This window comes from Magnolia sinica, chromosome 9, assembly GCF_029962835.1.
Source record: "Magnolia sinica isolate HGM2019 chromosome 9, MsV1, whole genome shotgun sequence".
In the NCBI taxonomy this organism is placed as follows: domain Eukaryota; kingdom Viridiplantae; phylum Streptophyta; class Magnoliopsida; order Magnoliales; family Magnoliaceae; genus Magnolia; species Magnolia sinica.
In genome coordinates, this window is record NC_080581.1 from 29,829,752 (window position 1) to 29,851,359 (window position 21,608).

At 41.2% G+C, this 21,608-nt stretch overlaps 1 non-coding gene across 1 annotated transcript; it reads left to right on the plus strand.

Moving 5' to 3' along the window:
* Positions 1–6,111: 6,111 nt before the first annotated feature.
* On the plus strand, positions 6,112–6,218 carry LOC131257074 (small nucleolar RNA R71). The gene has a single exon (XR_009177094.1). It is a non-coding gene; the product is annotated as a small nucleolar RNA R71 (small nucleolar RNA).
* Positions 6,219–21,608: the final 15,390 nt, after the last annotated feature.

Genomic DNA, 21,608 nt, shown 5'->3' on the forward strand with positions numbered 1-21,608 from the left:
TAATTCTATGCAACAACTGGGTCTGATATGCAATATTTGACCCTCAACACAACCCCCAACCAGTATTTTGCTAGTCCCGAGCAAAGTATGCGAAAAATAAGTTGAGAATTACAGAACAATTTCTATAAAATCGAATGATTTTTGAAAAACAATCTAGCTCCTAGAATTCTATGATTCATGAATGTTGGGCATTACTATCTCCTGAACTCGACCACACGATAATTTCATAGTCGAGTTCAAAGTATTAATCCATCAATCAGAACAATTCTAAACATTAAGTTCCATGGGTGTATAGTATAATCTTGGCTTATTAATATGAAACTCACTTCTCAATTTCAGGATATTATTGGTCACCAATAAGCTAATTCATGATAACCAAAACTTTCCTCACAAATCATCTTTTCATTCCTCCAGCTTTTGATTTTTCCATTAAAAGTAACGCCAAGAAGGGGAATCAAATCCTCACCTACAGGGAGCAAACCTATGGTGAAGACCATTGCCTATCCCTTTCCGCCTGGCTACTTTAGGAAATTGAACCTTCACCTATAGGGAGCAAACCTATGGTGAAGATTATTCGCCCAATCCTTTCAATTTTCTCAGGCCGGTTCTTTTCATGCTTAGTAAGTACCACGTTAATCCTTCAATATCAGACTGAAACCTTACTATGCAAGCGAGATGTGTCTTGCGAATTCATGACTCAATCAATGTTTACAAATTCTAATAATGGATTAACAATTCAAACTTAGCTGTGAAATTTAATAGATAACCGAATCCAAGAGTCGTAAATTACCAACATCATGTATTTTGCAATTCCCAGTGTCCCAGATGGCCATCAAAATCACTTTGAATTCATATGAAATTCCAGAAAAATTTAAACTTTTCACAATTTTTGCTCAGGACTAAGAAAATACTGATTAGGAAACCTAATCTCCCACCCCCAACATAAGATCTATATTGTCCTCAATGTAAAAGAAATAGGCATAATGCACATGGGGCAACGAAAATATAAGAGGAGTGATGGAAAGATAGTACCTGGATGAAAGAATCAAGAGGCTTTCCATAGCTATTTACGTAAAAGGGGGTCAGTACAAGAGAGAAACGAATCAAAAAATTAGAATCCTACCTATACCACTTTCGCAGGTACTCTCGATTGCATTTAGCGTATGCAACAAGCCTTTAAACCCCTAGGTTGCCCCTAGTGGACGAGTTGTAGCCTCGTGAGGGTTTGCAGTAATGTTACCCACAAACATTGAACTCACTAACAATAAAAAAAACGAAATGAAATGAAGAGCTGGGCTGCCTCCCAGGAGCGCTAAGTTTACCATCTTCAGCCAGACAAATAAAGCAACTATCCTAGTCCTATGAAAACAGGAAACCTACCTATACCTCCATCACACTAGGAGATCAATCCTTGTAGACAGGATCAGTCAAAGGCATGGACATGTCCTCTAAATCAAATTTCTCGACAAATGTTTTCAATCGATGTCCATTGACTTTAAACTCCTTGCCATTGTCGGGATCTCTTATCTCAACGGCCCCATGCGGAAAAATAGTGACAACAATGTAAGGGCCGGTCCAACGAGATCGAAGCTTACCCGGAAAGAGATGTAATCGAGAATTGTACAAAAGGACCTTCTAACCAGGCGTGAATGATTTTCGCAAAATGTGTTGGTCATGAAATGCTTTCATCTTGTCCTTGTAAATTCTCGAATTATTGTATGCATCATTCCGGATTTCCTCCAGTTCATTCAATTGAAGTTTGCATAGCGAGCCAGCGTTGTCCAGATTGAAATTAAGATTTTTGATCGCCCAGTACGCTTTATGTTCCAGCTCCACAGGCAAGTGACAAGCTTTCCCATAGACAAGTCTAAAGGGAGACATTCCAATAGGGGTTTTAAAGGCAGTACGGTATGCCCATAAGGCATCGGTCAATCGGATTGACCAATCCTTACGATCAGGGTTAACCGTTTTTTCCAAAATGTGTTTAATTTTCCTATTAGAAATCTCGGCTTGCCCACTTGTCTGTGGATGGTATGGGGTGCTCACCTTATGAGAGATACCGTATTTCTTCATTAAGCTCTCAAATGGTTTATTACAAAAGTGTGAGCCCCCATCACTAATGATGGCTCGAGGCGTTCCGAATCGAGAAAGGATGTTTTCTTTTAGGAATTTAATGACTGTGCGATGGTCATTCTTTCGACACAGAATAGCTTCGACCCATTTAGTGACATAATCCACGGCGAGCAAAATATACAGATTCCCAAACGATTGGGGGAATGGTCCCATGAAATCGATGCCCCAGCAATCAAATGCTTCAATGATAAGGATGGGATTCAAAGGCATCATATTTCGACGGGACAATGCTCCCAATTTTTGACAACGCTCACAAGCTTTGCAAAACTCATGAGTGTCCCTAAACATAGTGGGCCAGTAAAAGCCACACTGCAGAATCTTGGCCGTGGTCTTTTTAGCAGAAAAGTGACCACCACAGGCCTGTGAGTGACAGAAGGAGATGACGCTCTGATGCTCATCGTCTAGTACACATCTCCTTAGGATTTGGTCTAGGCAATATTTAAATAAGTAAGGATCATCCTAGAAAAAGTTGCGCACCTCGGTGAAGAATTTCTTCTTATCTTACGCAGTCCACTGTGTCGGTATGGCACCTGTAGCAAGATAATTAGCAATATCAGCAAACCAAGGTGAATGGGAGACTCTGAACAGTTGTTCATCAGGGAACATGTCATTGATATGAGTCGTCTCAAGGGACTCAGAGGTATTAAGGCGAGAAAGGTGATCGGCCACTACGTTCTCTACTCCCTTTTATCTTTAATTTTCAAATCAAATTCTTAGAGTAGAAGGATCCATCGTATCAAACGGGGCTTAGAATCATTCTTAGAAAGAAGATACTTAAGTGCCGCATGATCTGTGTAGATAATGATCTTGGATCCAATCAAGTAGGACCTAAATTTGTCCAAGGCGAACACTACAGCTAAGAGTTCCTTTTCCGTAGTCGAGTAGTTCACCTGGGCAGAATTTAAAGTTCTACTTGCGTAATGAATGACGTAGGGCCTCTTATCTTTTCTCTGGCCTAGGACCGCCCCAAGAGCATAATCAGAAGCGTCGCACATAAGCTCAAAAGGAAGGCTCCAGTCGGGTGGCTGCATGATAGGTGCAGTGGTTAACGTGCCCTTAAGCTGGGTGAAAGCTTCCTGGCATTACTCAGTCCACTCGTACGGAGCATCCTTTTGAAGAAGAGTGCATAAAGGACGAGAGAGGAGACTAAAGTCCTTTATGAATCGCCTGTAAAATCCTGCGTGTCCTAAGAAAGATCGCACGTCTCTGATATTCTTGGGTGGAGGTAGGTTAGAGATAAGATCGATTTTTGCCTTATCTACCTCGATTCCCTTGGACGAGATGATATGCCCAAGGACAATTCCCTTCTGAACCATGACAGTTCTCCCAATTAAGTACCAAGTTCTTTTCTTCACATCTTTTCAGCACACATTTAAGACTTTTCAAGCATTTGCTGAAAGATGGACCATAAACAAAGAAGTCGTCCATGAAGACCTTTAGATATTGCCCCACCATGTCAGAAAAAATACTAAGCATACATCGCTGAAAAGTGGCAGGGGCATTACACAGTCCGAATGGCATCCTTCGATAGGCAAAGGTGTCGTAGGTACATGTAAATGTGGTCTTTTCCTGGTCTTCAGGAGCTATCTCTATCTGGTTGTAGCCTGAATACCCGTCAAGGAAACTGTAATAGGAATGACCAGCTAACCTTTTCAGGATCTAATCAATGAATGGTAAAGGAAAGTGGTCTTTCCTAGTAACGGTATTCAACTTCCTGTAGTCAATATACATTCTCCAACCAGTAGTGACTCTAGTTGGTACGAGTTCATTATTAGCATTGGTTACGATGGTAATTCCGGACTTCTTAGGGACCACTTGAGTTGGACTCACCCATTGACTATCAGATATAGGGTATATAATACCCACGTCCAATAGTTTAAGAACCTCGGCTTTAACCACTTCCTTCATGTTTGGATTTAGTCTACGTTGTGGTTGCTGAGCGGTTTTTGCATTATCCTCAAGATATATGCGATGAGTACAAATCGAGGGATCGATTCCCTTGAGGTCCGCTATCGTCCATCCCAGGGCTCCTTTATGCTTAATGAGAGTAGATATGAGCATACTCTCCTGTTCTTTCTCCAGGTGGGCAGAGATCACCACCGGATATGTCTCATCTTGACCTAAATAGGCATATTTCAAATCAGAGGGCAAAGGTTTTAGGTCAAGCTTCGGTGGCTTAAGGTTAGACGGTAGAGGCACTACATCGGTTTGTGGTAATTCTTCAAATTGTGACCTCCACCGGTTAACTTCAAGTACCGGTGCAGTATCAAGCAAGGCGCACGTCTCCCTAAGCATGTCATCATCAAAATCATGGGAGTGGGCCAGGCATGTCTCTAGATGGTCGGAGGATAAGGTTAGAGGTGTCGTATCTTCCACGAAAGAGTCAATCATGTTAATGTCGGGGAAATCGTCATCATCCTCTGAGTTGCTGCCGTTATTAAAAAAAATGTTTGACTCCAATGTCAAATTTTTAAAAGACATAGTCATGACACCATTCCTGCAATTGATAATTGCATTTGACGTGGCAAGGAATGGGCGACCAAGAATGACGGGAATCTGAGTGCTCATGTTATTAATGGGTTCGGTGTCTAGGATGACAAAATCTACAGGGTAGTAAAATCTATCGACCTGGATTAACACATCCTCAATTATCCCTCTTGGTACACGAACAGAGCGATCAGCAAGTTGTAGTGTGGTTAGGATGGGTTTTAATTCACCCAAACCTAACTGTTTGTATACCGAGTAGGGAATCAGATTGACGCTCGCTCCTAAGTCAAGAAGTGCGTGATCAATTCGATGGTTCCCGATTACACATGATATGGTTGGGCTACCGGGATCCTTGAATTTCTGCGACATGTCTTGCTTCAGGATGGCACTTACTTTCTCAGTCAAGAAGATTTTCTTTTGAATAATTTTCCGTCTTTTGGTCGTGCATAAGTCTTTCAGAAATTTGGCATATGAAGGAATCTGTTTCACGACATCAAGTAGAGGAATGTTGACTTTCACTTGTTTCAACACCTCTAGGATATCCTGAGAGTTAGAGAGAGGTTTTGGTGAAACCAACCGTTGAGGGAACGGAGCAACTGGCTTCTCTAGAAGTTCCGGTTCCAATTTTTGTGGGGCATCACTGGATCCATCATTGTTGTCCTCTCTGATTCTTAAGGTTTTTCGGACCTAACCGGAAGATTTTTATCAATGATCTTTCCACTCCTAAGAGTGGTGATGGATTTAGCGTGCCCCATCTGATTTGAAGAGCTGGGATCATTAATCTCGTACTGCAGTTTAGGATTGGGGAGAGGTTGTGCAGGAAGCATCCCCTTTTCTATAACCGTCATACGAGAATCTATCTTTTGCATAAAATCTGTAATTCCCTGCATAGCCTGAGCCAGCTCTTGTATGGAATTTTGAACCGGTTCCTCTTGAGGTTTCACTTGATTTGGATTTTGATTGAAGAAACTTGGAGGAGTAGCCGTTTGTCCATTCCTCCAACTAAAGTTTGGATGATTTTTCCAACCAGGATTGTATGTATTGGAGTTAGGTCCAGTAAAAGGTCTTTGATAGTTATTTACGGCATTGGCTTGATCATTCAATACTCCTCGAAAGGCGGGTATTGTAGGACAGTTTTCAGTTGTGTGAATGTTGCAATCACAGATGCCGCAAACAATTTCATTGACCTTATCCTTCTTTCCTTCCATGGCCTCAACTTTCCTTATGAGCGTAGTCACTTTACACTTGAGATCATCCTCTTCTTTCAAGAGATATAATCCACCTTTCTCCTTTAATTGAGTCGGCCTAGACGTGGTGTTCGACTTTGGGTAATAGTCCCAAGATTGTGTTTTTTCAGCTAGACTGTCGAGGTAGTCCCATACCTCGTCGACATCTTTATTAATGAACTCTCCATTACACATTGTCTCGACCATTTGGCGCATGGAAGATGTCAGTCCATCATAGAAAAAATTTGTAATGCGCCACGTTTCAAATCCGTGTTGTGGGCATGAACTGACCAAATCTTTGAACCTTTCCCAACATTGGAAGAATGTTTCATCTTCCTTTTGGGCAAAGTTCATGATTGTTTTTCTGAGGGTAATCGTTTTATGATGTGGGAAGAATTTTTTTATGAATTCCCTCTGCATGTCGTTCCATGTGCCAATGGATCTAGGACACAGTGAATGTAACCACGTCTTAGCTTTCTCTTTTAAGGAAAAAGGAAAGAGTTTCAGCCTGACTGTATCCTCAGATACATTAGGAAAACATAATGTAGCCATAATCTCATCGAACTCTTTCAAATGTAAATATGGACTCTCTGATTCAAGTCCATGGAATTTGGGAAGGAGTTGGATAACTCCCGGCTTGATGTCCATTTGTCCCGTGTTTTTAGGAAAAATCATGCATGAGGGCATACTCACTCCCGCCGATTGCAGATAATCTCGTAAAGTACGAGGCGGGGGTGCCTGTTGCACCTCATTTTCATCTTGGGTATCCTCCACCCTGGGTGGAAGTAGAGGAGGTTGGTCTTCAGCCATAACTTCAGTTAACTCAGGGGATTTCGAGTGGTGTCTAGTCCTGCGATGGATAGTCAACCCCTCAACCAATCCTCCTTCAGTCAAGAGACGTCGAGTGTTGTCACGGGCCCACTTGGGCATGAAAACACTCGCAGCCCTCAATTAAAAACCTAATCCTAAGAAAGGAAAAGAAAATCTAGAAAGAAAGAGAGAGTTTGGAAAGAAATTACCAAATTGGAGTCCTAAGTTAAAACCTGCAAAATAAAATAAAATAAGTTAGATTTTAAAAAGAGAAGAACGATCCTTTAAAAGTAAAATAACGGTAAATTAATTAATCTCAAACTAAAGTTAGTAAAATCCTAATCTCAAACTAATTCTAAAACTAATTAATTTCAAAGAATCGTAACCGTCAGTCCCCGGCAACGGCGCCAAAAACTTGTTCACTCCCCAAGTATAGGGTTGTGATGTAGTAATAAACTCGGTAAGACCGAGGTCGAATCCACAGGGACTGATGCCTGTACGTTATCTGAAACCAAGTAGAACTAGAACTAGACTAAGATGTGATCTAAACCAAATAGAATTTTAAGGAATAATTGTGGAATAATTATCTAAAACTTTAAGGAATTCAGAGGAAGGAAACTAGGGATTCAGAGGATCCACTTGTAGAGATCAAGGAGATCTTATGCCTGCATCAAGGATTATGGAATTCAAACTGAACTTTACTTGATCTGGTTTTCAAGAGATGAAAGGTATATGAATTAGAATGGATTCCATCACCAAACCATGCCCAGGAGACAAAGTAAACAACAGAATTAAACTAATTACCAACTAACCAACAATGTATGAAGATCAGGAAGGGTACTGTCATCCTACCATGCCCATGGAACAATGATGAACAACAGGGCTTCCTGACTTCATAAACATAAAAAGGGAAAAGGAATATTCAAAGCCATTGCAAACCCATTGTAATTTTAGTCACAACAGACCATTAAAGACTAAGAAAAATATTCCTTGAATAATCAACTAGAATCACATTCAGTTTATGAATTTGAAATTACAGGAACAAAATATAATCTCCCATCTCGCTACAGGCTTCACCTCTTAGCCCCGGCTAAGGGGTTTAGCCAACCATGATTAGGCTAAAGACCTTAAGATTCATAGAAGAAAGAAAGAAAGAAAATAACATAGAAGATCCGAAAACAAACCCAGCTCTCCCTGTCTTCTCTGTTTCTCTTCCTCTCTCCCTGACGTCCAGCCAGAAAAACCCAACTGTTGCTCTTTTTCCTTCCAATGCTCCCCTACGTGCAGCAGCAGCCAACCTCCACACGATCTCCTCTTTCTTCAAAGCCCAAAACCGCAACCCTCCTCGTCGTACTCCCTTGTTGAATGTTTTATATCTTTCTGGTCCCGTTCACCTCTCCTTTATACATCCAGGGCCGGTGGAGAGCTGGAGTCCGCAGACGAACCAGCTGTGGAAACTCTCTTTACGCACAGCGGAGATGTTTCGCAGCCGAGAAAAACAACAGGGTTGTTGTTTTGTTTGCACATGGAACCATGGACGTAGGGCCAAAAGGTGACCTTGGCGAAGGTCTCATCCCCCCTCTGGACATCATGGACAGTCCAGATCGTCAATATGATCAGCGATGGTGGCCCACCTGAATCAACCGCAACCCTGCTGCGGAACAGAGCTCGCGCACACGTCGCTGTGAAAGTCGGTGGGCCTTTTGTCGGTGCCTTTATGGAAATCCACTCGGCTCATTTGATTCACCTCGAAAAACCGGTCGGACGTGGTCCGTTTTAGATCGGATCCGATGTGCCCCACAGAGTTCTTCACACTACCGTCTGTCCTGCGTTTAACGGCTGAAAAACCGATCTCCGGTGTCTTTTGACATTCCTCCACCTAGGTGTGGGTCACGCCCTCCCTCTGGACTTGGTGGACGGTTCAGATGGATGATTTGGATGCTGAATGGGCCCCACTGCTGAAAAACAGACGAACACTGTCCGTCCGCTGTTCGTCCTTGCTCGAGAAGGAGAGGGAGACGAGTCTCCGTCGTTGACTTGGGGACTTCGGTCCAGTGCACAGCGGGCGTACGCCTGCTGTGTGCACGGGCCGTGTAAAATGGGCCCCACCCTGATGTCTTATGAAAAATCCAATCCATCCATCCGTTTTTCCATCTCATTTTAATCGTGAGGACCAAATTTACAGCGTATCCTGATAGCAGGTGGGCCCCATATCACTATTTTGGTGGCTGATCTGTCCGTTGAGCCACTTTTATTGGGATCTGAGGGTTGAAATTTGATGTGTACGGTTAATTCATGGTCCTCAGGCCACGTATGAAGTTTCGACTTGATCAGATGGTGGGAACCCTATGATCTTGTATTCTGGACGTCTTTTAGGCCTGTTTAAGATGAGTGGCTGGACTTTCTCTGATCTCTGACGTGTAATTCTGTCGATCTTAGGTCTCTGGAGTCCGTCCCATGCTTTGGTGTCATTAGAGCGTTAAGTCCATGCTTTAAGCACCCTTTTCGGTCCAGGCTCGTACATACACTCTGCATTACAAACACGATTAATCAGGCCATTAAGCGGTATCATGCGTGTAATTCTATGCAACAACTGGGTCTGATATGCAATATTTGACCCTCAACACTTAGCATAGCTTCACGACCCATGCCCATGCACATCACACCATCATCATATAGCATGCTTAGTATAACTTCACAACCCATGCCCATGCGCATCATATGTAGCCTGATATGAGAGGAATGATTGATTAAAACACATGCCATTAGGCAAATTATTATGAGACTCCCTGATAGGAGGAGTTGTCCACATAAGCGCGTGGTACATGCATGTTAAATGCATGACTGGATGTTATGACTCATACATCTCGCATTTTGTGATATGACCACTGTACGCCCTTACGACATCAGGGTCGTAGCCTCCACAGGTATATTGTGGATGGCCAGATGGGATACTAAAAATCTATTCTACATGAGGTGCTATAGATATCCTTGGGTGAAATTTTTTAAACCCTCTTGGTTCCAGAGGTTGCTCCAATGCCTAGACCGAGTGGATGCATAAGCGCATGAGGACTGTATACCATTAGGCCGTGTCTCCCACTATGTCGTGGTCAGTTGGAAGAGGGTGTGGCCTTACTTGTCTGAGAGGAGGGGGGCAAAGCTAGGATAAGTTTGACCAGCTCAAGGAATGAGTCCGCTATTGACGAGTCGGGCCCGATATTGGCAGGTGGATAGTGAGGTCTCTTCCACTCACTTTGTTGCGTGCGATGGGGCGGCAATTTGATTCAGAGTGTACTAGACCCCGGTGATTTTCCAGAGAGGAACCGTACTGATATGTTGACTTATTGAGTAGGAGTTGCATACTCATTCATTTATTTCATTCACTATCCACTTGGGCTGGTGGTGCGCATGTATACCTTCGCATGGCTAGGATTTTGGTTGGGTGCGCGACTAACCTGAGATCAGGAGTCTACCACATTGAGTCTGACTATCCAAATTTAGGTATGGGACTGGTTTGGATAGAAGTCCTTTGTGATAGACCCCGTAGCTTGCGATACTATGTACTATTATCCCAACTTCACACTCCAACTTGGTCTTTCCATTCACACCGTATAGTGCATTGCATCCTCGGTATCTGATATTGGCTTATTATGTTTTTGCATCGCACAACCTTGATATGGCCATTAATATCCATGCTTTGCATCGTATAGCCTTGGTACGACTGATGGCACTAATGGACTTACTAGTATATTTTCCCTTACTCTGATATCGTATGATTCATGATCTTGTCAGTATTTCCACTTATTTTGATATCGTATGATTCATGATCTTATCAGTATTTTTGCTTATTTCTGACATTGTATGATTATGGCATTGTATTGAATACTTTACACTTATCTTGTGCACACACCTACACCACCCTCTAAGCTTTTTATAAGCTTATGCACGATAAATGTGTGCAGGTGACATTAGGTTGCAGCAGAGTTGAGCATGGAGCGTGCAGCGGTCTTCTGGAGCTTTGATTTTGACATATGTATTTTCCTTTCAGCACAGTATTTAAATGTTTATATTAGTGGATATGTGATGATGATGTTGCCTTTGTGATTTGGATAAACTTGTGGTTATACTTATTACGAGTTAAATATACATTGGAAAATCCTTCTTGTAGGATCTCAGGACGAAATCTGGCGTATGGATGCTAGGAACCGAGAATGGGGTACTACGAAGGCTGTCGGCACCGGATTCAACGATTGGGAATTTTGTAAACCCGGTTTCCGAGTTTGGGGTGTGACAATAGATATAACCAATACTTCACTAGCTAAGGTCGAGTGACTAAGTTTGAGTCATGCAGAGTCGTGTCAAGTCAATTGAGCCATTTTAATAAACTCAACGGGGCTCTCCAAGTATAGGCAGAGTCAGTCCCATTACTAATTTTTCCAATGGGCTCGAAATCTAGCCGTGTTAACTTAAGTTAACCGAGTTTCAAGTTGAGACAGCAAGTTTTAGAACTATGGCTGGGGCAACTCATCCATCGTAAACCAACCATTCAGATCCTTAGCCCCATTGTGGAGAAGCACATTCTCAAATCACACTGATTTGGCAATCTTAGCTATTTACTTTGCTGTCTGAGTTTGGACCTTTGATCCTGTTACTTTTAGCTTTCCATTTGATGGATGGATACCAGTTGGTTGGAGCATGTTCAGACTTTTCATCCAGCGGGATCCACAATTTTGAAAACCCAGATTGGATACACGTGTTACATGGATGGATTAATGGTAACAATTTACTGATCAGCAACATCAATGCTTTGAAATATGTACATGAGGAGCTCAATGTTTTCATGAACCAATCAAACAGTACTTTCAATGGGCCTAAGAAAAAAAAAACTATAATCAGAAATGGTTATAATTAGTGGTGTTTGTGGACGTAGTTTGAAGGTTCCTAGTTCCTAAGGATGATGTAATAGGCACATTCCAAAATACAGGTGAGATATGCTACTACTTCCTTGAGATTTAGAATAGAAATGGGAGAGAACAGAAGTCGCATGCCACCCCAAATGCCAAGCCTACCTTGTTAGATCAGAATTCACACAGACTTCGATTGCAAGTGCATTTTTTGAAATTATAGGTAAAATGTATGCTTGTCAAGAGAATACTAATCTTCACCTGGCAACGCAGCTGTGTATGGACAACTCCAAGATATTGTTTAACCAGTCTTCCGTTGCCCACCTCCCATAGCTTTACTGCTGAATCTTTTCCACAAGAAAGAACGTACCTAGATATTCAAGTTGTGTGATTAGGAAGCAGAGAACAGGTCATATGAGTAATAAAATGGTATGTGAAATTTTTAGTCATGCAGTGATGTGCACAGATTTCATTGAACATCTGGTGGTCATCGATCATCATCCCATATTTTACATGCATCAATTGACATGTACTTTGGAGTGACGATGGTGGCGGCCTTGACGGTGAGTCCTCGGAAACTACTCTAGTTGACAGCCACGTTGTAAGGTTAAGCTAAAGAAATCCTAACTGTTGATTGCCGAAGCCCATCAGATCTAGAGAAATGTATGGTTGCCTGGATTCGGCACCTTATTGAGCTTGTGTTGCAAGAGCTTTTGTAACTTGTGCTTCCTCACAAGAAACCATAAATCTTCATTTGATAAATGACAACAAAAAAATAGAAATACGAATCGAAATACGCCAAAACGTATGAGTACCTGATCAGAGAAGGGAGGCAGAGAAGAGGTGAAGGGTGGAGACTGCTAGTCGAACCAGATCTGAGTTGCGGCAGGGGCGGATTTTCGTCGGAGACTTTGATTGGGAGGGATGGGATTTGAGAGAGAGAGAGAGAGAGAGAGAGAGAGAGAGAGAGAGAGAGAGAGCATTTGGTACGAGGCCTTGTAGGGTTTATGTTTGCATTTGGAATAGTTTACACTTGTTCCAAATTTGGAATGACTAAAATCCGTTCCTAAACCAAAGATACATGGCCGTTACAAATTAAAATTTTTGGTGTAGTGGTTAAAAACTTCCTATGAGCTTATGGGCCACAAGTTTTGGATCAAGCTGATATTTGTTTTTTCCCTAAATCCAGGTTTGTGTGATCTTATCAATCGATTATATGGCTAGTAAACATTACGATGGGCCTAGGATGTTTTTAATGGTCGGCATTCAATCACCATTGTTTCCTGTGATGCGGCCCACCGAAGATTTGGATCTTCTTCATTTTTGGGCTCATGTCCTAAAATGAGCTGATAAAATAGATGGCCAGTGTGGATATACAACAACACATCAAGGTTTGGCCTTGCGGTCACGACAACATAGAATGCTCCCCTCATTGCTTAACACACAGGCAAGAGTCAATGGACGCAAATTGACTATGATAGCTTGTCAGACTAGCTTCCTAAGCTGGGAAGATATGCTATATGGGGAAGGATGTGATGATGTCGATCACCATCTTCCTCAGGGAATAACTACTCCGAATCCATGGAGCTCTCTAGACTCCTCACAGAGCTTCCTCAAATTCACGAGGGATAATAATAGAAATAATTTCTAATAAATTTCAAATAAATTGATTGGTGATAAAAAATGAAATTACAATCCTTAAAATAATAATTTCAAACCTAGGATGGAGTTTTAGAATCAAACTCCCTAAAAACATTACTTACTACAAATAGTAAACGTATTATTTATAGACGATCATCATTCCTACTGGACTTCATGGTTTTCGGCCAAAAATAATAAGTGTCCAATTTAGTGTAACCATGTTGTTCTCCTAACTTTTCTAAGCCCTTTTCATGTTGGGCATGACTCATACAACTCAAAGGATCGGAAGTTATATGACAGCTAAAACTTACTATTTATAGTAAAAACAAAATTGAAAGGGAGTTTTGACTGTCGATATGATGGAATCTCATAAATTTGGCGAGGGCAACCGGGCGTAGTGGGGTTGGTTGGCTAAAGTAGCTTCTCTTACCCCAAAATCATATACGACATATCGAAAAACTCATTCCAGTTTGTGAGATACGACTGTTTTAAGGTCTTGACGGTCCAGATCATTTCTGCCTCCAATTGGGCCTTCTCTAGTCCATCTTTGTCATGAAATTATCTTCGACCTGCTCTACATTAAGTCCCATATCAGATTTGACCAAGAAAGTTTTCTTGTATATAAGATAGGCTTTTTGCCTAGAAGTTTGAGCCTCATTCAAGGGGCATGTGAATTTGGTCCCGTGGGGGTTATGCTAATAGCTCTAATTTATACCATTGATCACACACGCATTGCGCCATTCCGAGTCCACATATGCGTATGCAATGAGCTGGGCCAAGCCCGAGTGTAGGTGTACTTGCGCGGGTGTGTGTGTGGATACTCAAGTCTACATTGATTTTTCTACATCTACCATGCCATACTAATGAAAATCACCAAAGGTGCGTTTGGGTGTTCATGATTCATGAGGCCAACATGATGTGCTAGCGCCAACGGCCAAATTGTGGTTGTGAATGGAATGTGATCCATCGATTTTGGTGCGGAAAGAAGCCGTGTTCAGGTATAAATGTGACTATGAAATGACATGTGGGGTATAGAAATTATCTTGTAAAAGAGTGTTCAACCTTAAACTGACCAATCAGTCTTCTATTGGGAAAATAAATATTAGTGAAAAGCATCACAGTCAAGCAATTCAAACAAAATATAAAATAATACCTCTCCCTGATAAAAACGCATTAACTCTATATTTTTCAACAAATTATTTAAACAACTAAAACAGGTCGGACAAATCTATAACAGAAAATAATCCAACCAGATGAACACCAAGATGTCAGAAAAAGATGGTATGATCTAGAATGGGTCTGCTAATCACCATGGGGCGTCCATGTTACTTTGAAATCTAGTCAATCCATTTGAAGTGGGCCAAACTTCTCCAGTGGAAAAGGTTTCTAGGAAAGGGATGGCCATGGACTACATTTGAAGTACATTATGGCTCACAGGAGAACTAGTCTAACATATAATTTTAGGATATGCCAACTCAAAGTGGGCCTGCTTGCATTGCTTGTTTTTTGGGCATCAGCGCACCTTTTTTAGGCCGTGTTTACCCATCCACCATACGAGTGGAATGTGTATATATAGGAATCTGGATTGTTCAAATGTGGGACCACTGTGGTGATGAAGCATTAGAGATCTTAACCATCTAATTTCATCCTTTGAATTGAGAGCACCTAGTATTGTTAATGGTTCATCTACTATATGAAATAAGTACGCTAACAATAGGATTAATGGTCCATCTCTGCACAAACTTGTACATGAAAAGACCAAATATCGTTTGCTAGGATCTTTCTATTTGGGAGATTTTTCAGGGCCACAGTGGCGGATTGCATCATCGTAACAGGTTTGGATGATCGAATGGTGGGCCACTAGTACTAGCAGAAAATCGAACATGTTGTCTATATATCTCAGGTGAATGTACAAAGGCGGGCCTTGTACAAGCCACATGATGTGCCGACGTGATCCATGGGTATCAAATACAAACCGTCCATCAGTTGGTCCATTATATAATTTTGGTGTCTGAAACTGAAAGTTGGGCCATTCCTTTCATCTAGTGGGCCATATGGTTCGAAGCAATGGAACAGTCTGATTTTGGGGCAGCTAATCTACATGGTTGAACCCACTTGCTGAACAGCTTGAATCTTTCACACATACCACCTTGTTAACTGCTTAGTATGGATGGGCTGAGAAACACATACTGCACAAGCATTAAATAAAAATTAAGGTACTAAAGCATCCACAATCAAGACTTTGCATAATATACTTGGGTTTTTTATTATTATGATAAGTGGGCCCGTGTTTCACTGGTCCAAACGATTCGTTAGGTGATTCCTTCCCTAGACTATGCTTTTAACTTGTGGACCCTAGTTTGTTGAAATAGGATTATTGGATGTTTCCATGGACTATGCTTTGATTTGCAGACCATAGTTTATGTTGAAATAGGACTGTTGGATGTTTGTTATTTTCAAAAGGTTAAAAAAGAAACAGGAGGCCATTTTTGTCATTTACAAAAACTAATTTGCATAATCTAACTGTCGAAATCTAATGGAAGGTATTGAAATGAAAATAGCTTAACTCAATATGTATGATAATAAAATAAATAAATAAATAAAACTTCTTTAAAAAGGTACCAGGATGCAAATTCCAAAATAACAAGGCTGCCTTCCGTAAAAGTCCCTGATTATTATATCAAGAAATGTTCACTTATGATAGACGTTTAAAATAGTAAGAGAAAAAAAAAAACTCATTCTGCTGCAAATACAATGAATGATAAGACCGTGAGAAGAGGCAAATTTCAGCGGGAAGGTTGGGTGCTGAAGGCTTATTTCCTGCATTGACTTAGTTTATTTTGTTTTAATTTTTTTAATTCCACTTAAAAAGCCATTCACTCAGCAAGTGGCTCAGTTCCAATAGGGTTGAAATAATCATTGCTTTCTTGTCAGTGATGAGTTTCTCAGTAACTCAGCTTAAGATCTAGTTGAGTCGAGTTGACTCAGACGAGTTTCAAGTCACCAGGTTTTAGAACTATGGTACAGAACCCGAATTGAATATGTATGCATTGAAAAAAAAAAACAACTACACTTTGGTTATTTCATTTCATTATACTAATGATTGCAATACAATTCAACTGTAAATGATAATCAACAAAATCACTGATACTAACACAAAGTTGTTACCGCACTTAGCCTGAATTCTCAGACTATTTGGCTATAACATCCAGCCAATCCAATAGGGTTCAATGCATTCCTGTTACGTTCAACAAGATGTTAGACAGAAAACAATCCAACCAGGGGCATGGAATCTATTTTGTTAGACCATAGAGCCTGCGAAAACCATTTGCACTAAACACCACCATCATCGTCAGTTGGCGAAGAATCAACATCTTAGATTTGCATTCTACTAATTCGATCACACCACTGATGGAGCTCCACACTAACCTGAAATATTCTATGAAGTGTTTGAAACCATATTTTACATGAACAGCATCAGCATCAGTGACAGTAATGGAAACAAGGGGGGAAACAAAGCACGAGAGAAGGAATATTACATCTGAGAAAGAGAGTCGTTCAAGAAAAGCATCTGATCAAACTGACTTCTTGAGTTCGGCTACTGCCCTCAAACCATCGTAATGGAAAAGTCATGACAATATGAACAACATGGGAAATCAACTAAACTCAGTAGTCAGAACAGCGGGGCTGGAAGTTCAGAAACTGGAGCCAAATTCTTGTATCGCAATCCCTTTCCATGCTTTGTGTGTGTTTCCTTTCTCCCTCAGGAGGTGTGAACTTCAAACATTCATGCGCTTGCTGTTTCCATCCCTCTTCCAAACCTTCACCACTCAATTACACGCCATCTTCACTCAAAGGCTCCTTGTTTTCTGTTGTTTAAATTCAACATCCTGATGAGAAGGATGGTTTTGTTGGCAGGGGTTAAACGAATCCTGACTCTGCTTTTTTCAGCAACAATATCCCCCTCCTGAGTATCTTCAACCATGCTAGTCTCCAGCCTCTCGTCAGAAGCCGAAGCTGGGTTATGGGAGTCACCACCAAAGTCACTAGCAAGACCGACCTCAGCTTTTCCTCTGTTACTTCAACATGCTCATTGGAACCAGCAAAATATCTACCTTGAAGGCGTACCGCATGATTGTCTGCTCCAGCACCAACTGATGAAAAATAAACACTATGGTAGGCTATAGGAAGTTTTTAATGGTGTGCATTCAATCCCTACTGTTTCCTATGGTATGGTCCACCTGTGATTTAAATCTGTTTCATTTATTGGAAAATACTATAAAATCACCACTGTTTTCTCTGGTGTGGTCCACTGAGATTTGGATCCGCTGCATTTTTGGGCCGGATAGGAATTGCCGGAACTCACTAGACGGGCTTAATATGGTTAGAAAACCATTCCATTCAATTGTTCCCGACCATGTTAAAACATACCCAAAGATTATGAAATTAACAACTCAAGTAGGCCACACGACACGATAAAAGCGCACAGGGAAATGCCTACTATTGAAACCTTCCAAGGTATGTTTGAGCTGGAAACATAAAAATATTAGCCTAATCCAAAACTTCCATGGCCTCACAAATATTCCAATGGTAGACATTCAATTCACATTATTTCTTTGTCCTATTGCCCACTTAGTCGTGCATCTGCCTCCTTCTGATTTGAAAAGTAGAAAAGATGGACCGGATGAGTTTCTAACAAACATTACAATGACCCCACATAACATGGCTTCCCAGCCTAGGAAGCTCGTCTGACAAGCTGTCATAGGCATTATCCGTCCGTCGACTCTTGCTTTCGTGTTAAGCAACAAGGGGAGCATACTGACTGTAGGGCCAAACCTTGATGTATTGTTGTATATCCATGTTGTCCATTTATTTTATCAGCTCATTTTAGTACATGGGCCCAAAAATTAAGAAGATCCAATTCTCCTGTGGGCCACATCACAAGAAACAATGGTGATTGAATACGGACCATTTCAAACATCCTGGGGCCCATCATAATGTTTACTAACCATCCAATCGGTTGATAAGACAGACCTGGTTTAAGGGTAAAAACAAATATCAGCTTGATCCAAATTTTTTGTGGGCCATGGGCTCATAGGAAGTTTTTAGCAGTCGCTAGTCAATCACCATTGTTTCCTGTCTAGCTGATATTTAGATCTACCTCATTTTTGTGCCCATGTTCAAAGATTATCTGCCAAGATGGATGGCCGGTGTAGATATATAATATATACATCAAAGTGGGCCTCTCACGGTCACACCCAGACGGAAATGGGTATTACCCCGGCCTGACTAATCCACTCCTAATGTTTAGCTTTTGCTTGCTTATTAAACTTGATACTGGCACTTATGACAATGCTTGATATGCCGGTTAGATTGCGAATAGTAAAGGTTCTTTTTTTTTTTTTTTCTTTTTTTTTTAACCGACGCATATGTGAGCTTTAAGAAAGTTTTGATGGTATGCATCTCCATCCTTTCTATTTCATCTTTTCAAGTTACCATTGATTAAAGGGTTTGACGAAATATGCACGTAGAGCTGCACGCGAATTGAGTAAAGTCAATTAACTCGCTCGACTCGACTTAGCTCAAAACTCGTTCGAGCTAAGTTGAGCCGATTTTTTGGGCTTGAAAAAATTTCAAAGCCAAGTTTGAGCTAGGCCAAACACTACTGGGCTTGTCTCGAAACTTGACTTGAACTTAACTCAGTTCAAGTCAATTTGACTTAGATCGGGTTCGCTTAGTATAAATATTTTGTATATATTTGTTCACTTGTGATGTAGTAATAAACTCGGTGAGACAGAGGTCGAATCCCAAGGGACTGGAACCTATACGTAATATAAAATTGAGTAGAACTAGAACTAGATTAAGATGAAATCTAAATCGACTGAAATAGAGGGAATAATAGTGAAATAATTATCTAAAACTTAGAGAAATTAAAGGTAGGAAACTAGGGATTCAGAGGATCCACTTGTAGAGATTAGGAAGATCTTTATGCTTGATTCAAGAACTCAACTGGACTTAGAGTCCCATCTTCATCCAGTTGAAGGGCATACCCATTAAAACTGAACTTCCTTTGTTATAGTTTTCAAGAGATGAAAGGCATAAAAATTTGAATGGATTCCATTACCAAACCATGCCTAGGAGACAAATCAAACAACATAATTAAACTAATTAACAACCAGTCATAAGATATATGAAGGTTAGGAATGATATCGTCATCCAACCATGCTCAGGATACGATGGTGATCAACATGGCTTCCTAACGTCATAATTATAAAAAGAAAAAAAAACATGCTCAAAGCTATTGCAGACCCATTGTAATTTTAGTCATAACATACCATTAAAAACTGAAAACATTCCCTTAATTATACTAACATCAACATCAGTCCAGTCTAAACAAAAGACACAAACAAAAAGTCTCCCACTACGCTACAAGCTTCACCTCTTAGCCCTAGCTAAGAGGTCTAGCCACTCATAGACATGATGAGGCTTACTCTCTTAGGGAAAATCATAAAATAAAAGAATTAAATTAAGGAAGAAAGAAGAACTCGCGGAAGAAGCCTTCAACCGTCTCTCTGTCTTCCTCACGTGCAAGCTTTGCCTTCCCACCGAACCGAGATGCCCTCTCTCTCTCTCTCTCTCTCTCTCTCTCTCTCTCTCTCTCTCTCTCTCTCTCTTTGTAGCTATGAAGAATAGTGAATAAGTCAGTGGAGAAGTCCGTGCATAGCTTTTACGCACGGCGTAAGAATGTCTCCTTCTTTCTGTGAGAATTCAGCCGCGAAAATCTCTCGATTGGCAACCCTTCTGTGAGGTCTGATCCGTTTAATCAGATCCGCGTTGGTCGGTTTACCTTGGGAGGATTTTAGACTGTCCAGATAAAAGGACCGATCATCTTCCATGATCACCGAACAGATGCAATGTTCGTGCGTGCGTAACTGGACTTACACTGGTGTTTGGTGGGACCCATTATTGATGCCATTGGAGAAATCCACTCCGTCCATGGCGTTATCCTCAAAAAACTGGTTTGAATAGGGTACTCCTGGACGTTCTATGCTGCGGCCCATGGAACTTGTAAAGCCACTGTCCTTCTTCCGTTTGGACGATCGAAATTCTATCTTCATGGTTTCTTGAAATTGTCCACCTAGGATGGGGTGATAGAGTCCTTAGGCTTCTACTGGACGGTCCAGATCGGACCAAGGATGCATGATGGTGGCCCACAACATTCCTCCGCAGGCTCTGTTGCGAAACAGAGCTTACGGACCAATGCTGTGATGATCGGTGGGCCCCAGGAAGACGTTTAATGGAAAATCCATGCCGTCCATTGTATTTAGGACGAAAAACCCTACAGACAGGCGAGATTGACCTGATTTCGGTGTGGCCCACAGGACGTTTCAGTCCACCGTCCTCCTGGTCTTGAACATCTATTTTTTGTGATTGGTTACATGGGACCTAAATATCAACATGGTGGTGGTCTTACCCACTGTTCGGACACAATGGACGGATCAGATTTTTAATATCTATGATGGGTGGGCCCCACTACTATCAAATGGACAGACAGCGTCCCATGCTGCCTGTTTTCTTGAAAATTTTGAAAGTGGCACGGGTCAGTGCCTGCTGACCAAGTGCGTTGGTTTGGCGTGGCTCGGGAGTCCACCACATGGTGCACTCCCACCTTAAATTTGGGGTCCACTCTTGATGCTCGTAAGAAATCCACACCATCCATCATGTTTCCCCTCTAATTTAAGGGTTGAAACCAAAATTGAATGGTATCCAAAGATCAGGTGGACCCTAAATCAAGATTTTATTGGCTGATCTGTCAGTTTAGCTACTTCAACAGGGATCCGGGAGCTGAAATTTGACATGTACGGTTAATTTATAGTCCTCAGGCCATGTATGAAGTTTTGAGCTAACGGATGGCGGGAACCCTGTGATCTTGCATTCTGGACGTCATTCAAGCCATTTAACCTTCAGTTTCTCGATTTTCTCGGATCTTTGGCATGTAAATCCATCGATCTTAGTCCCCCGAGGTCCGTCCCTTGCCTTGGTGACTTTAGATTATTAAATTGATGCTTTTAACACCCCGTTTCAGTCCAAGCTCGTAAATACACATTACAACACAAACACGATTAAATCGGGCCATTAAATAGTACCATGTTCATAAATCTAAGCAATAACTGGGGTTTTAACCTCAACAATATTTATATATTTAAATTATATATATATATATATATATATATATATATATATATATATATATATATATATATTAAAAACTATAAAACCTAAACTTGAACTCAGCTCGTAGGCTCGAACTCAAACTCATCTCGAAAGATAGAGCTTAAGCTCGGCTCAAACTTGGCTTGAGCCGAGCTAGGCTGCTAACTAAGCCAAGTTGAGCTTCCTAGTCAGG